The 9,597-nt window shown below is 41.7% G+C and overlaps 1 pseudogene; it reads right to left on the bottom strand.

Moving 5' to 3' along the window:
• Positions 1-7,230: 7,230 nt before the first annotated feature.
• LOC119518059 lies at positions 7,231-7,616 on the bottom strand (annotated as a pseudogene).
• Positions 7,617-9,597: the final 1,981 nt, after the last annotated feature.

Raw genomic sequence — 9,597 nt, 5'->3', positions numbered from 1 at the left:
GATGAAAGGTGGGTTTTCAGACTTTCCAGGGGATCCCTTGGAGTGTCAGGACAGAGGAGACTGGCCCCCGAGGCAGAAGTCCGTTAGGGCTATGGGAAGTGTTGGACCGAGGTTGAAGGATATTCAGAAGTCTCCATCACCCCTGCCTTCTGAATGCCCCTCGCCTCTCCCAAATTAAGCCTTCAAGACGCTGAAAAGTTAACACTGAACAATCATCACCATTTCCGTCCTGCATCAATTGACTGCCTTGAAAGCGTCTCAGTATTTCTGCCATTACACAGATCCTGGGGGAGTGGGCACAAAATACAACAAAATGAAGGTGATCAGACGACAGGGGAAACGAACCTCCTACGAAGTAGAACTTGTTGACCGCTCTGACTCATCCCAGGGTGCCCACAGCTTCCTTGAATCATGCGGTTTCTCGATATGTGCATATGCCCGAGGCCTCATCACGGTCCCCGTAACACTGTGACTGGGGAAGCTAAGCACCCATCCTCAAATCTACAGAATGCTTCTGCGACAATCAGAAGAAACTTGGGGCAAAACAGGGCCAGGAGCTCTTTCTCTTAAGCCCCAAGCAGCCCAACAAACCAGGAAGCCGCCTGGAACTTTGGGAGAAGCCAAATCCTCACCAAACCTCATGGGGATAACTAATACTGTGGGCTGAAAAAGCCTGTCTACACAGCTACTTCGGATGACAGGGCCACAATTCCTCCCCAACATTCCTACCCACATTGGGTGCCCTTTAACTTTTCACCCCAGGAAAGAGACACTGTGTTTCAGGCCTGTCTCTTAGCTACCCAGTGCTCATTTTGAGTTATGTGGGGGGAGGGGCGGGTCTTGGGTGAATGCGCATTTCAAGGAAGCACCTGAAATCTAGGCTGCTTTGTGAACCTGGTCTGCCTTTGTTTTCTTCCCAGTTTCAGTGGAATTGAAGTTTACTTCAGGTGGTTTCTTTGTCCTGGTTTTTGTCAATGTTTATTTGACAGCTAAAGGGTAAGGAAATCTTATTTGGAGTGATGGGAAGTATGTTTACCTGTTGGTGTTGATGATAGCAGATTCTGTGCACCGCGTTCAGCTGAGAAGTCTCTCTGATAGTACGAAAGTTGGAAACGAAGCAGAGTATATACATGTATCTGAAAGAAACGAGAGGAAGATAAGTAACATAGGAGTCTGCACCAAAAGACATGACTGGTATGTAACTCTATGACCCGAATTAACACTAAAGTTTGGAATATGAGAAATGTTTTCCATCATATGTCCTGAAGATACCACATTAATGAAAGCCAGGACCAGTATGCTGAAGGAAAGTAGTTACTTGAGGTAACATGATTTCTACAACTTTTGCTTCTCCCAATCGGGAATCTCTGTTAGGTTGTTTTTTCTTGGTGTGTGTGTTTTGGCTTTCCATTTAGCTTAACTTAAACATCAGTTAAAATGGCATAGAATTTAGAAAACACATCAACATTAATAAATAATCAAATGAAGGATTAATACTTTTATGCCACCTGTCCTAAAATCCGCAAATTCTAAATTACCAAGAGGGATCACTGAGTGAAGGCAAATTTAGGAACATTCTATCTACCTGTTGGTGCTGAGGATAGCAGATTCTGCACATCGCGTTCAGTTGAGAAATCTCTCTGATAGTGCAAATGTTGGAAATGAAGCAGTGTATATACATTTATCTAAAAGAAACGAGAGAAAAATAAGTATCATAGGAGTCTGGACAAAAGACATGACTGGTATGTAAATCTTTTAAAGGATATGGTCTCCTCTAGGAAGTTGATGTCATCGGAATGACAGTGTTTGAAAAATTTTCTCCACCTCCCTCACTGAAATTTTTTAACATTACCTGATTTTTAAATCTGTGCACCTGAATCAACTCATGGAACGCTGATTGGCCCTGGTAGGGAGCTGGGTTTGAAGTCTGAATCCTCAGGCCACACCCTGTGGAGGGTGCACCTTTGCACTTGGTTCTGGGATGGGCTCTCCCCTATAGGTATGTCCCTGCCCATGGTGGCTCTGGACATGCAAGTTTGTTCTCTTTCCTACAGCTGTCTACTCTGTTTCAGGAGAAGGAGAATCCTTTGATGAACAATCTTTTAATTAAAAGAAACCAGGATGAGAAAAGTGAGGGAAACAAGGAAGAGGAAATGTGAGTGTGGAGAGGTAGGATGAAGAGGGGAAGGGAAACAAGTTCACATGCCCTCCATTGCTTCCTGTCTTTCTGGCACTTCAGGAAATTCAATGTTACTGAGGAGCTCACTGGTGTGGCCACCACTGAGTGTGAACATGGAAGTGGGGACAAGAACTGGATGGTAAAAACAAGCACAGGCAAGTGAAGGATGTCCTGAAAACCTCTTCCCAGGGATAGAAAAGCATTACATAAAGTCCCTAAGATTGCTTGGCAACACCTACAAATGGCTCCTTAATCTGGAGGAGAGGGCTGTAGCACTCTTCAGTACCAATGTCTGCCCTCCCAATCCACTAAACCTCCCCTCTATATTACTAAGTGTGGGGAACAGTGTGAACTCAAGAGCCCAAATTCAGGATTCCTGGAGAAAGGGGTGAGTTAGAACGTCTTAGTTTGCCAGACCTGCTTTAACCAATTCCAGTGACTAGCTGGTTTAAACAAAAGAAATAATTGCCTCAGAGTTCAGGAAGTTAGAAAGTCCAAAACCATGGTTACAGCTTGACTGTGTTTTCTCTGAAGGTGGTGGTAACTTGCTAGCAACCCATAATTCAACCTCTGCCTCCATTATCTTGTCATCTGTCTTCTGTGTCCTTCTGCTCCTGCTCATGAATTTCTTTAATCTTCCCATCTTTGTAAGGACTCCAGTCATATTGCATTAAGACCCACCCTGGTTCAGGTTGGCCTCACATTCACTAATATTAACTTTGATGATCCTATTCATAGATGAGTTCACATACATAGTAGCAGAGGTCAGGATGAGAGCATGACTTTAGGGGACATGTCTCAATCCATAATAAGGACAGTGGCACTCTGGGTTCTCTCCCACACATGCAGGGTAGCTATTGTGCACTTTCCTACCTCAGTGGGACCTTAAGAGGCCTGGTTCACAGTTGTTCAAGCCCTGGGAGTTCTGAGCCCTTGTAGAGCCCTATCCAGGTGTTTGCTGGAGAATTCAAACACAAAAAACCTAAAGGTAAGTTCAATGCAGAGCTCACTTGGGATGACTGAAATGGGAAGGATTACAAGTTACTCATGTTCCCTTATTTTTTAATATCTTAACTAACAAAAATAACTATATTTTTATAGGAGTATATTTGGTTTTATTTACATGTTGGAATATATTAATGTAAGAAAATTTATGTTTTTGGTAACACAGCATAACTTTTTTTTAACTGAAAAGCACAGGTAAGCTTTGGTCTTTGTTTCAGAATGAAAATGTTAATTAGGGAGATAAAAGTAAGAACCCCAGGAATCTGTTATCTTTAATGTGAAGATGTCATGACTGGACTCTGCTGAGGGTAAGGGTAGAGGTGGCAGGGCTATCACTCCCATGCCTGTTCCTACAGACCTGCTGCTCCTCACCGGGCCCAGGTGTGTGGGACTCTGCCTTTTCTTCCCTGAGTCCTAGAGCCCACCCACTCCTCTGCATCAGAGTCACACTTCAGGGGTCAGTAACCTAAAGATTTCCCAGTATAGAAAACAGGTTAAATCCTTTCAGTTGGATATTTATTCACATTCCTTGCCACAGACAGCACCTGACACAGACAGTGGCTATAGGAACTGAGTGCTCTCTGGACCTGGCTCCTGAGGATATCAGGGACCCAAGATATTCTCTCCAGGGCCTGAGGTGCCTTCTGGGTCCTACAACCCACCCCATCAAAACCCTTCCTCCATTCATCTCTGTGCCTCCCAATGAGTCCAGGTCCTGTGTTTGTGTTCTAGATCCTACCATTGACAGCTGCAAAGACCTAGAGCTGGAGGCTTTCAGTCTCAGCCTCAGAGGGGCTGGAGACTATAAGGTATTTGGAGACACCTCAGTGCTTGTCCCCTTCTACCCCTTTCTGAATGAGCTGATTTAGTGGAACCTTAGTTTTTAGTTTGGTAGATTTAGACTAAGTTTTAAAAGTAGGTTTTATTTTTAAAGTTAGGAATTATTATATTAATATTTATATTGTACTAGTTAATATTTATCAAATAAACAAATACATACATAGATAAGCACCCAAAACAAAGTTAGAGGTACATGAATTATAAATTTGGCCTCTCTTCTTGGTCTCCCTTTTAAAGTGTCAAACAACACTTTAAAAATAGGCAAAATAATTGAATATTTCACTGAAGAAGATACAGGCTGGCTATTAAAGGAACAAAAAGATGTTCAATATCATTCATCATTATGGTAATACAAATTATAATCTGTGAAGAGTCATCACCACACACAATAGAATGGCTATAATCAAGACAGATATACCAAGTGCTGATGAAGGTGTGAGAAACTGGAACCTGGATATATGTCTGGTCAGAATGCAAAATGGTGCATTCTTTGGAAAACTCTTTGTTTCTTAAAAACTTAAATATAAACTTATCACATTCTCTGCCAACTCTATGCTATCCAAGAGATAGAAAACTATATATCCATGAAATTAGTTGTTTTGGGATGTTCATAGCAGTCATATTCATACCAGCCGCAAACTGGAAAAAATGGCAAATGCCCATCAATTGGTGTATGGGTAACAAAATGCAGTAGATTCATAAAATAGAATACTACCCCACCACAGTTAGGAACAGAATACTGTTACCTAATGTGACATGGTGAACCTCAAAAATGTACTAAGTAAAAGAAACCATCCATAAAAGACTACACATTCTATGATTCCATTTATATGTAACATCTTTAAAAGGTGACTCAAGACACAGAATACAAGGTCAACGATTGCCTGGGCCTGGGAGTGGGAGCAAGAACTGACTTCAGACTGATACTGGGGATACTTGTTGGCCTGGTAGAAATGTCCAAGAATTGGATTGAGGTGATACACAACTTTTTAATTTATTAAACCTCATTTAAGTTTTTTAAAAGTTTCAAATTAGTGCTTTATTTTATTTTAGCAATACTCTTATCTTGAGTATGCACCATGAATCAAACAGCATGCTTCTCAAACCTTTGGGTGAAAATAGGCAATTTTTCCTATGAGATTTTCCAACCTACCAAAAGCTGTTGGCATAATTAGGAATTTAATAACATTTTATGAAAATCTATGAGGGAAATTCAGTTTTTTGACATTAAAAGATTTTGTTATGAAACATGAAGGAATAAAAAGTAGTATTGTCAAAGGCAAAGCCTGACTACTTAACAGGATGATTTAGAAAAGTTCAGTGCTTCAAAAAAGTCCATTTTTCTCCCAAATAAATGCTGCAAACACTGTAGGCAAACTAATACTTTAGCATTATTAGCAAGATAAAGCCACTTTTCTGACATTTTTGTTATCAAATTAAATTCTAAAATTTTAGGTAACTTTAAAGATATTTTGATTAAGAGCCAGTAGGGAAGGAATTAATCATGTCATTAATATTGCCTTAAATTTACTCCATTCTTTAAGACAAGAGATAGTTTTTAGCACTTCTTATCCCAGTAACTTATAATACTGAATGGGTGAATCAAAATCATTTTTGATTTTTTATTCCTTTCAATGTTGTATATTACAAGGGGTAAATAACTTCACAAATAATTAAATATGCAAACATTTTTACTACACATTAACATACAGGAAACCTATTATATGCCTTTTCTTTTAAAAAGACATGCTTTGGCCACATTATGAGGAGCATATTTACATTAAAATAATAAAATTTAAGAATTCTCAACTATGAGTTAAAATATGGTTACATTCCCCTGAAACAACTGCATGATACTTTGCATTCAAATGGTCTTTTACTTCATTTCAGTGCCAAAAGCTGGAAGAAAACTGAGGTGAGCAGAAAATAAAATGGGGCATCAAATTTACTTAGGTATCTGTACTGCACCCTGTAGTTTGGGGGTTCAGTGTGTTCCCTGACAGACATCTCTACTTCAGGGCTTCTTCTGTCCCCTAAGCTCCTGGTGAGCACTGAAACCACTGCTGGTTGCACTGGGCAGAGGAGCTGCTCCCCAGGGGCATGATGACCTGCAGGAGAGAGAAACCCATGGAGAAGGGTCTTCTCTGGCTATGGGGCTCATAGCAGGGCTGAAGGTTTGGGGGGTTCTTCTCAGGCCTGAATTTAGCTCAGGATGGTGACTTATGTTCTCAGACCCCCTCAAGGTGCAGATCAGTGCCAGGACTCAAATCAGACAGGATTTCTCCCATTTCATAATGGTTAAGTAGAGAGATTGTTAACAGGATCTGGCAATGGGGGAGGTGTCCCTGGGGGCTCACACAAGGTCCCCAAAAGGCCTGCACATGTCTCTCTCTCTGAGGTGGCTATAGCTGAAGCTGCTCACCTGGCTGAGGTCCTGAAGGAGGGTGGCATGGGTATAGAGGGGTCTGGGAGGAGGCTAAGGGACCCTGCCTGCTGGGACCGCTGACCTGCTAGCACTGGGTGCAAGGGATCCCCAGTCACCTTTGCAACTGGGAAGCCTACATCTAGGAAGGTTTATTTAACCCTTGTTCTACAGAGCAAACCATTTATTATACCCCAAATAGATTTTCTAAGAGGGAAAAATAACAAATTGTAAAAGTTACTGCATCTTCATACTACCTCACCAGTTTTTCATACATATGCAGCTAAAACTGAATGAACAATCTCACATCAAACAACTGAAATGTCCTCATAGATTCACTGTAAGCAGGAGCCATTTTCCACAAAAACAGAATATTGGTATATTACAGACATGGCTTTATAGGAAAAAAAAAACAACGGACACTATCAATGGGTAGATGACAGCTTTTCTATTTGTAAAAGATACACTACCAAAAATGTATGCAACCTTTGTACATATATACAATTTGCTTTTACAGGTCATTTTCTTTTTTCCAATGGTTTCTTTCACTATATAGCAGTGACTATTTCTCACACTGTGTAGATAAACTACATGTTTTATACAAGACTGCTTATTTGATTCTGTATGTATTTAGATTGGACAGATAAATGTGAATATCCAACTATGTGTCCGTATGTAACACTCAGAATTGATGTCCGCTATGTCTGATTTAATAATAGAATTACTTCCTACTACTTAAAAGCAATAACCATTATTTCGACCAACCCTCCCGCCAGGGGAAAGTCTAAGGCTGTGAGTTTGTAGAAGTGTTGCCATGATTGCTTTTTCTCCAGAGACAGAATGCGTCAGAAACTGACCTGAAGCACAAATGTAAAATCTTGATCGCACGGGCCATTTCTCGACGGGGTGCAGGTAGCCGTCACAGCGCAGGGCACCCAGCCCCAGCTCTGCGGGCGCCTCGGCGTCGTCCTGCAGGCTGCGGGTGAGGCGCGCGATGTAGGTGGTGGCCAGCAGCTGCACATCCAGTTCGGAAAGCTTGGGGTACCAACAGCAGCAAGCGCTGCAGTTTCAGGATGGCCTGCTGCAGGGTCTGCAGGCGGCTGCGCTCCCGAGCGCATTGGCCGCCGCCGGTCGCCCGCCCGGATACTCCAGCCGCCGCCCGGGACCACTGACTCAGTCTGGTCCTGCAGGGGCTCCAGCCGAGCCGCGGGCGACAGGAGCGCGCGTGCGCAGGCTCCGCGCTCAGGGGGCTGTTGCGGGCCCTTCGCTGTCCATGGAGGCTTCCTTCCCCGGGTCTGTGTGGCCAGGGCGGCGCCGGTCACTCCACCCTCCTCCCGCCTAAGTAGGGTCGCTCAACCGCAGTGAATTTAGTCCTTAGAATGGGTGAATTTTATGTTGCGTAAATGGTATCTCAATAAAGCTCTAAAAAAATCACCAATAGTAGGTAGAGGATTGGGAGGTTTAGTGAAACAAGAGTGACAGTATGTTGGTAACTGCTTAAGTTGGATGATGGGAAATGTTAGTTCATAACATGAGACTTTCCACTTTTCTATACATTTGAAATTTCCCACAATTTTTTTTTGCCCTTTTTGTTTGTTTTCTTTTTTCTGGAGAATAAAATTTTAATGCTATAAAAATCAGAACTTTTTTGGCCAATTTAGTACTTGCTGAAATAAATTTGCAAAATGTTACTCAGTAACTGACATAGCTTCTAAATCAAGCCAGAATTACATATACTCTGGATATTACTTGAATGTATACAAGCACATCCCATGATAACATGCAGAGGCATGGTAATAAAAGTATTATAAAATCAAAACCATCATGTCTACTACTGAAATATATTAAATACAAAACATCTGTCCACTAGACCAGAGGACCTCATTTTGAAAAGGAAGTGTTGGGTGCTGTTCTTTCCAAGAATTCAAATAAACTCCCAGTGTTCAAACTTGACTTTTCAACATGGAAAAAAGGAAAGAAAGATATTTCTATGATGACAGGAAGATACTTTTCTTTTTACTCAAGGTATCAAATTAAAAGGATTGATAGACTTCAACTCTTAGGTGAAAAGGGCTTTTCACATGCCTGTGGTTAAGAATCCCTTAAAGTTCTCAGGCATTTGAGAGTTACCACAGCCACAGCAACATACGCTCAAGTAGTTTAATGATGCAAGTATATGGCATGAGTTTGATTTTCCTGAGCACTGAATTAGATTTCTGAAATGACAGGCTATGAAAATGACTTAAGTTCATAAGAAATCTCTAAATTTGAAAGAGATTGCTTCAGCTTAGCTAAGATATCATCAAAAGCATTTTATAGCAAGGGTGCCTTAGTAAGTCTTGAACTTGGTCTTGGAGACTTAGGATTTTTTTAAACACTAAAAGGAAGTGCTTTACATTGTGCAAGTCGAATACAAGGCTAAAATAGATAAGAGTACTGATGGTACTGAGTAAAACCTACAACCCACTAACTCTATTTTATAAATAAAACAGCGGGTGAGATGTGCAAATGACAAGCTTTGTCCCCAGTTTGACAGATTACTGGGAAGCTGAGAAAATCCTTGAAGATAAACAAAAACAGCCTCTTAAGTGGAACCTAGTGGAAGCCACTGAGATGTGAGGGTTGGTTGTGGCAGAAATGGCTACTGTTCCCTTCTATCTTCTGTGTGTGTGAAAGCCCAAGAAAGTACATGATAAGTAGGATAAAATATGGGCTTCACAGCCATTTATCCAAAACATGGATTGCAATTTCTATTATTATTATTCTCTACAAACAACTAAGAGGTCACAAAAGTATTAGCCACTGAACAGCATATAAAAGAACATTCTCTGGGAGGCAGGGCAAGATGGCAGACTGGTGAGCTGTATGTTTTAGTTGCTCCTCCAGGAAAGTAGGTAGAAAGCCAGGAACTGCGTGGACTGGACACCACAGAGCAATCTGACTTTGGGCATACTTCATACAACACTAACGAAAACATGGAACTGCTGAGATCAGCGAAATCTGTAAGTTTTTGCGGCCAGGAGACCCGCGCCCCTCCCTGCCAGGCTCAGTCCCGTGGGAGGAGGGGCTGTCAGATACGGGAAGGAGAAGGGAGAACTGCAGTGGCAGCCCTTATCGGAAACTCATTCTAATGATCCAAACTCCAACCATA

The sequence above is a fragment of the Choloepus didactylus genome, chromosome 21, assembly GCF_015220235.1.
Source record: "Choloepus didactylus isolate mChoDid1 chromosome 21, mChoDid1.pri, whole genome shotgun sequence".
Classification (NCBI taxonomy): Eukaryota; Metazoa; Chordata; class Mammalia; order Pilosa; family Megalonychidae; genus Choloepus; species Choloepus didactylus.
This window is presented reverse-complemented; position numbering and strand designations above follow the sequence as displayed.